Source organism: Xiphophorus hellerii, chromosome 8 (assembly GCF_003331165.1).
Source record: "Xiphophorus hellerii strain 12219 chromosome 8, Xiphophorus_hellerii-4.1, whole genome shotgun sequence".
NCBI classification, from domain to species: Eukaryota; Metazoa; Chordata; class Actinopteri; order Cyprinodontiformes; family Poeciliidae; genus Xiphophorus; species Xiphophorus hellerii.
This window is the reverse complement of record NC_045679.1, coordinates 13,478,401-13,486,310: the sequence shown is the minus strand read 5'-3', so window position 1 is coordinate 13,486,310 and position 7,910 is coordinate 13,478,401. Positions and strand designations below refer to the sequence as shown.

At 40.6% G+C, this 7,910-nt stretch overlaps 1 protein-coding gene across 3 annotated transcripts in view; it reads left to right on the top strand.

Moving 5' to 3' along the window:
* Nucleotides 1-5,546: 5,546 nt before the first annotated feature.
* The window catches only part of rc3h2 (ring finger and CCCH-type domains 2), a 28,263-nt gene continuing 25,899 nt past the window's right edge, over nucleotides 5,547-7,910 (top strand). Inside the window, exon 1 of one of the 3 annotated variants that reach the window (XM_032569974.1) lies at nucleotides 5,547-6,482. The gene's annotated coding sequence lies outside the window, so the exon portion shown is untranslated. The remainder of the gene's footprint in view (nucleotides 6,483-7,910) is intronic. The other 2 variants (XM_032569969.1, XM_032569973.1) reach the window with 2 other exon arrangements.

Sequence of the window (7,910 nt, the reverse complement as noted above, 5' to 3'; positions counted from 1 at the left end):
AACAAAGTTCTCTGGACCATATGTGGTAGAAAAGAAACTCAGTGAAACAAACTACATTATTCAAACTCCTGATCGCCGCCGCAAGACCAGGCTCTGTCATGTCAATATGATAAAACCATATCATTCAAGAGAGACCACCCAACCAACCCAGAATCGGGTTGAAGCTATTTCCCATGTAACCTGTGTGTCAAAGTCAGCTGAGGAGGATATGGTAACACGCAAAGATCCTCCACAAGTTGCAAGGCTTAGTAATAGTGAAATACTGGCTAAACTGCCTGACTATTTGTCACATTTAGCAGGTGACCAAGTGGAGGACATCACAAAACTCATATCAGACTTCCAATGTCTGTTTGGGGATGTTCCTACCAGGACTCATGTGGTGTCTCATGACATTGTTCTTTCCAATCCTGCACCTATAAAGCAGAGAGCATACCGTGTCAATGCCACAAAGAGGGAGATCATGAAAAAGGAAGTAGAATACCTTGTTAAAAATGGACTCGCCATTCAGAGTTGCAGCCCATGGAGTTCTCCATGTCTATTAGACATGAAGGCTGATGGGAGTCCAAGGTTCTGCACAGACTTTCGTAAGGTGAATGCTGTCACCATCCTTGATGCACACCCGTTACCCCTCATTGAAGACTGTATTGATGAAATCGGACCAGCAAAATTTGTCACTAAACTTGACATGCTGAAAGGGTATTGGCAAGTACCGCTAACCAAGCAGGCCTCGGATATCTCAGCTTTTGTTACACCAGACTGTTTTCTTCAGTACACAGTGATGCCCTTTGGGCTATGTAACGCACCGGCTACATTTCAACGGCTTGTCAATAAAGTACTGGGAGATGTGCCAAACTGCCGGGTATATCTAGATGACATTGTGATATATTCAAATGACTGGTCTACCCATCTTTCTGTTTTGCTTGAGGTTTTCAAACGTCTTTCAGCTGCCTCGCTGACGCTCAATCTTTCAAAGTGCGAGTTTGGTAAAGGTACCATTGTCTATCTGGGCCAACAGGTTGGGGGAGGAAAAGTGTGTCCGGTGAATGCGAAAGTCAAAGTGATTTCTGACTTTCCTATTCCTTCGAGCAGGAGGGAGCTCCGTCGATTCCTGGGGATGGCAGGATTCTACCGTCGCTTTTGTAAAAACTTTTCTACGGTAGCTGCTCCTTTAACAACTTTGACCAGCCCTTCTACACCTTTTACTTGGTCTGATGAATGTCAGCATGCTTTTGAACATCTAAAAGGATTGCTCTCGTGTTCTCCTGTTCTTTCCGCCCCAAATTTTAGTTTGCCATTTAAACTGGACATAGATGCCAGTGCTGTTGGGGTAGGAGCTGTCCTTTTGCAGGATGATAAAGACGGCATAGAACATCCTGTAAGCTACTTCTCAAGGAAGTTTAATCTTCATCAAGGTAGATATTCTACCATTGAGAAGGAAGCGCTTGCACTACTTTTGGCATTACAGCATTTTGAAGCTTACCTTGGCTTGAGTGTGGAACCGATCACTGTCTTCACGGACCATAACCCCCTTGTCTTTCTTTCCAGGATGTACAATCAAAATCAAAGACTCATGCGGTGGGCTTTGATCATTCAGGAGTACAACCTGAAGATCTGCCATAAAAAGGGGTCTGAGAATGTATTGGCAGATGCTTTGTCACGTGCTTTTTGAGCTTGTTTTCTCTTACCTTGAGTATTCCAAACATTTATGTTTGGACTTATAAGGGTGGGGGTGTTACATGCCTGGCAGGCTGTTTGTTTCTTTTTCCCCTCCCCCTTTGTTTCTTTACAGGTACTAGGGAAAGCTGGTGTCAATCTCCTCTGATTGATCCTCTTCAACTATGGGCCAATCAGCATGCAGGGAGGCCTTATTTAAGCAGCCCAGCTGGAGAGAGCGCCCGGCTGGCTTTGTTACCTGACGCATGTCTTGTTGCTCTTTGTGTGAAGGTTTGTGGTGGGAGTTAGAGGGCGAGGTAAGTTTGGGGTACCCTGTACATTTCATCACGTAGGTGTTTTTTCTGTTAGATACACTAGGTAAGGAGGTGGGTGCCACCCATGTAAAGTTTTGATGGAAACTTTTGTTAGATAAAATAAGCAGGGTTTTTGTTTTCTTTTGTTTCTCTAGCTCAGACGGTAGTTAGGCCCTGTTTTGTTTTATTATGTTCTATGATTTGGCACCCCCCTAACCGCCCCTTTCTCCCCCACAGTTTGTGTGAGCCTTCCGGGATTTTCGCCATCAATAAATCCCTTTTTTTTACAACATTCACCTGGACTCTGTCAAGTGATTGTGGCTGTCGTGTTACTCCCCTCCTCACAAAAAAGGGGGGGGGGCTGTAACACTATAAACGATTTCTATAATGATTTTATAAAACCATGTTGCATGCAATATTTTTATACCAGTTTTATAAATGTACAGTGTATATTGAAATTCCAAATGATACAAACCATTCTTTATAAATACGTGTGGGTTTTAAAGTGACCAATATGCAATAAATGTGTATTGCATATTTACAATTTACATTCATTGTGTACTATAAATGCCCAATGAATATGTAGTTATTGTGAAAAAGTACACATATTTTTTTTCAAAAGAAATAAATATTTTTATTCTGTTTCCAAAAGAAAAAAAAAAAGTACTTCCACACAGTTCAGGTTGTACCAAAAAAAAGTCTACATGATTCTTTTATTAAGAAATATTGATTCAAAATCAATGTTGGACCAAAATGACAATATAGTTAAAATATTGCATATTTAGATTATTGTTGCACAGGTAAAAATGATCTTAAAAATACCAATTCAATTATTTTTACAGCTTAAGCGTAAATCAACATTTTGAGATTTATGAGTGCTTTAAAGTGACCAATTTTGACCCACGGTTCCAGCAAATGTACAAAATAAAAGGGAATTCTTCACCAAACCATGAAACATTTCACTCATCTTCAAATGCATCTTTACTACTGGCATTGTTTCACTTTTTAACCCCTCTGATATTGTGCAGACTATGCTAAGCATGACGACGAGGTTAAACGGCTGAGAGGGTTTCTGTGCTCGCTAACCCCTTTTCTTCTTTTCACATGTCTCGTTTAATTACTCGGTTATCCTACTGACCCAGAAATGTCCTTGTCACTTATCTCCCTGAATGCAGTAGCCAGTGGGCAACTAACGGCTCTCTAACTGTGCACCCAGCCGGGACAGGAAGTGAGTCAGAGTTACAACCGCATGGCTTAAAAACTGATGTTTGACCGAGTTATTTAAGATTGGAAAAAAATATTTGAGTTTGTGGAGATGCAAAGCTGGTAGACACATCCATCAAATCACCTGCTGTTGTAACTACAGCACAATCAAAAAAAAACATTGAATCCGGAGGTGCGCTAAGTGTAAAAGCACAACAAACAGTTTTCATAGATTTTTATTTATTCATTTTTGTTAAAAATGCTTGAATGATAAATCACTTTCTGCCTCTTTCACAATTATACACAATTATAGTGTTGTTTTGTTGCACAAAGATTATATAAAACACACTGGTATTTGTGATTTTAATATGACGAAAATGTGAAAAAAGTTCAAGGGGTGCAGGAGTGAAAGAGGAATAGACTAATCATTTTAAAATAAGTTATTTAAACCGCCCTTTGTTAATTCAATCTTTTTGGGACGATGGCGCCCCCTGGCCAGACAGACAGTCTTTTATACTTCAATGAGTTGCAACATTAATTTGCTTATTTATGCATATGTAATGATTAATTAAAGTATGGCTTTGTTTTTATTTTTCTGACCACCCCTTTCAAAACTTTTCAGAGGCGACCCAAGCTGCATTTTGAGCAATTTGCTGGATGTTACAGGTAGAAGTCACATTGTTTTATCCCTTAAATTGCAGAGCCTTTTAAAATAAATAAAGAAGAATAAAGTAAAGATACTGAACTGAAAATAGAAAAAAAATGCAGGGAAAGCCTTGAGAAGGAATGACTGAGATTGTTTTGACAGACTTCAGCAATATTTGGTGCTTAAAAGCCAAATATAAAGAAATACACTGGAATGATTCAGCATAAAAGTTTTTCGGGCTTCCTTTTTGTGTGAAGTTTCCATGTTCTCCCCTTTGGGCTTTCGACAGCCTCTCCAGCTTCCTCCTACGGTCTATCAGTATGCATATCAGTGTACCTGGAGATTTTACAACAACCTTAGATTTCAATGTAGATGATTGTGACCTTGTGTGGATCTGAAATGGCTGCTAACCGGGTGTAGCCTGCCTCTGACCTCATAAACAATGGGATACAATGATCCTCCACAAAATCCTGAGGGAGACAAAGCAAGTTTGAAACATGAATGGGGATGGAGGAGATTTGTAATCTACAAGGTAACTATATCCTGATAATAGGATTAAAACTTTGATGAGGTAGTCAGTGGCAGCTGCACAGCCCATGGTTCTATTCCCAGCTACATTAAGGCTACAGTCTTAGGTTACTAAACGTCTTTATTCAATACAATGCAAGTCTATGCATAGAAAAGGGGAAATGAACACAGACGTCACCTTAAAGCATTTTACATGACAGTTGCAATTCATAAAATACATATTCAGGTAAAACAAAATATAGCCAACCATACAGTCACATTGAGAAGTAAATCTAATTCGGATCTAATACGATCCAAATTAGATTACATTACAATCAAGCCCAATGGATTACATCAGATTTGAACCGTGTGGTCCACACAAGTTTGTAAACCCCGACTTCTGGAGCAATTGAAGTTCTCCTGGGAGTCCCGTCACCTCACGGCAAGAAAGTCCTGGATTCAAATTCAAGCTATAGGGTATTTCTGCATGGAGTTTGCATGTTCTCTCTGTTCATGTGCACTCTCTCTAGATGCTCTGCCTTCCTCTAAAACATTAAACAACACATTCATACAGTTAGCAAAACCAATTACAAAAAATGCTTTGAGTTGCTTTTTTAAAAATTCACAGTCGAGACAATTCAAACGAGTAGCGATGTCCAAATTCTTGGTGCTACTGCTGAATTTGCTACCTTTTAGTTTTTAACTTTGCACAATCAGCAAACCCTGTTTACCTCAGGGACCTGCAATGAATACATGGGCTTACAGGTTCTCAGATGTAGTTCTTGTCCATTCAAAGTAGACCTTGGTGATGTTACTTAAATTTAAAATCGCTTATTTTTTCATTCCAAATTTGAGATTTTGATCAAAATTTTATCAATTTTTTCCCCCTGCTTTTATGAATGCATAAAAAATTACAAAGGACAAAAAATATTTTCAAAAACTGGCTTTTATTTTAGTCATTCCTTCTGTGAGTTGACCTGAATTCAAAGTGCAAATAATTAGAAGCTATAAAACACGCTTGTCAAACAAGATGGTAGGTTCTGTGTGGTCCAGATTCTTGGGAATCTGAGGAGTACATTAGTGGAAAAATCTCAATTGTCCTAAAATTAAATCTTTAAAAACAAACCAAAACAAAAAAACTATTAATTGATCAAATCAATTTATTGCCTATGCCTAGTGCAAAGCTTCATAAGTAGGCTAAGCATCTTGTAATGTATCTGAAGTGAATGTGAAGCCAGGCTCGCTGAACTACGAGTGGCGTGATGTGAGAAAACTTTGGTGAAAAACTGAGAAATATCCCTTTGATTCAGGAAATTTTCAGTATTTAGTAACCCAGAAGCTTGTGGCGCCCCCTGTTATCATGCGGCCCTGGAAAGTGAGCCATACGGACCCATATGAGAATGCCAGTGAATTCGGATCTAAATAAAGCATGCCTTTTCTTCCGCCTTTCTACTTCCCTCTACAGCTCTGCACAAACAGCCCGCAAATTTGATGTGTTAAACTTCCTCCTTGAAGGCTCGCGCACACACTTGTCAAAGCGCATCCTCCCAACCCCCTCCCTCTGCTGCTTGCTGCTCTGCCTCTCGGTCTGTTCCTTTAAAAACCAGCAAGCCCACGCCTCGAAAAGCGGCTTGTTCCGGCTTGCCCCTGTACATATCTTTTATCCTTGCTCGCCACATGAAAATAGTGCCCTCCTCGATAGCTGCGCACCACCATCTATCTGTGCTAGGCCCACGAACGACAATCTCATCCATTAGCTCGGAGTATGAATGATGCGTAGCCGCGCAGCAGCAGCGGCGGCTCCGTGCCAGTGCAGCCCGATGCTGCTGGTGGTGGAGAGTCTGAAGCGCAGCTCTGGCACCATCACCGCAGGCGGAGCGATACCATCATCTCCTCTCAGCGTTGGTTTGTGAAGCATAGGGTGTGTGGCTCAGAGTACCTGAGCTTCCGTCACGCGCGGTGGGAAATACGTGCAGAGGAGCGCAACTGGACCAGATAGCGCGCCTACTTGTAGCAAATGCGCTGATATGCGTTACCAGATCATTCTAGCGCCAGGAAGCATCCATCTGCTGCTGCTATTTTGAAACTGATGAAGATTTTTGTTGTTGTTGTTGTGGGTGACCAGGAAATGTTTACTCTGATGTTTTGGTGTGCTTGAGGTAAGTGACTTGCGGAGCGCTACTTTCTCTTGTTGCTCATTTAGAGATGATGCTTTTGTACTTCGGTTGTTTTTCAAACAGATCTGAGGCATAACACCTGCACTGTTTTCCCTTAATTGGTGCTGGTAGTTTTTTTTTTTTATATGGAGAATGAAGGAATTTAAAATGTGAAAGCAACGTAAAACTAAAGAAGAGCTTGTGAAATGGAGGTGGAGATAGGGGTGCATAGCTCCCGAGTGTTCAACAAACTGTGAAATCCTCTGAATAACAACACTGTTGCTCTGAGCAGTTTTAAAATGCAAACCTGCAAGGGCAAGTGTGAGATGTAGCAATCTCATCATAAAGTTAAATTTTGCTGCAGCATGCCCCGTTGCAGGTTACTGTATAACCAGCTGATTTTCAGATGCATGGAAGCAACTTCACATTTTGGTATTCTCACACAGGGTTATCATCGGTCGTTTCTGCTATTGCATGTGTAAGAATTATGTCATGCAACACGAAGCATTTTTAAGTGAGCATTTTGTGATTTGTATGATGGTCCCCACACTCATAGCCACAAATTGGGGCTACAGGCTCAACAACTATGTAATCACACAGTTATCACAGTACACCTTCAATTGTACTGTACGCCAAACAACAAGCAAGCACACGGAGAAAATGTGCTCTTTATTCACACCAGTAAATTTGTCAAAGTGGTTGATTATCTGTGCCTCATGAGAGTCTTTCATACAATTAGTATTAAAGTTTAGCTTTTCGCATTATTGTGTACCTCCTGTTGCTTCCTGAATTACTTAGAAGATCAACTTTGATGGCAGCATGGGGGAAACTTGTTTCAGAGCTAACTGGTTTTTTTTATAGCTCTGTGGTTGTAGGTGTGGAGTGGGTGTGAGGTTTCAGTCTTGTGTTATGGTGGTGCTTTTTTGCCATGATTCTGATTGTAGCTCATGGTGCTGAGTGGGATGATGGAAGAAATTGTAAAGCCTTTTCGAAATATTGACTTTTGAAAATGATAAAAGTCTTGACTGATGACAAATATTTAGATTTTTTACCAAACAGACGCTTACCAAAGAAATGGTTTCAAAATTGAAACTTTCAAATTGAAAGTGATTTTCATCTGAAAGTGTAGAGACACCACTTCCCAAAACTCCAGTTCTCAGGGGCTGGCTTTCTGCAAATTTTAGGTGTGTCCCTTCTCTAAGACCCCTGAATGTAATGGCCACATTGTCTCCTCACCATGCACTTTAGTTCTACAGAGTCCTTCTAGTGATGTGTTTGTTGTAGGACATCAACCCTTGAGAACTGGAATTTGCTGAACCTTAGATTCAGTAGGACCAGCTGAACTTTCATCATGTCTATGGAACAATGTATCAGAGTTGCTAAGGGGCTCTTGAGAGGTTAGCTTATCAGTCTGCTTTTGTTTTGTGGATA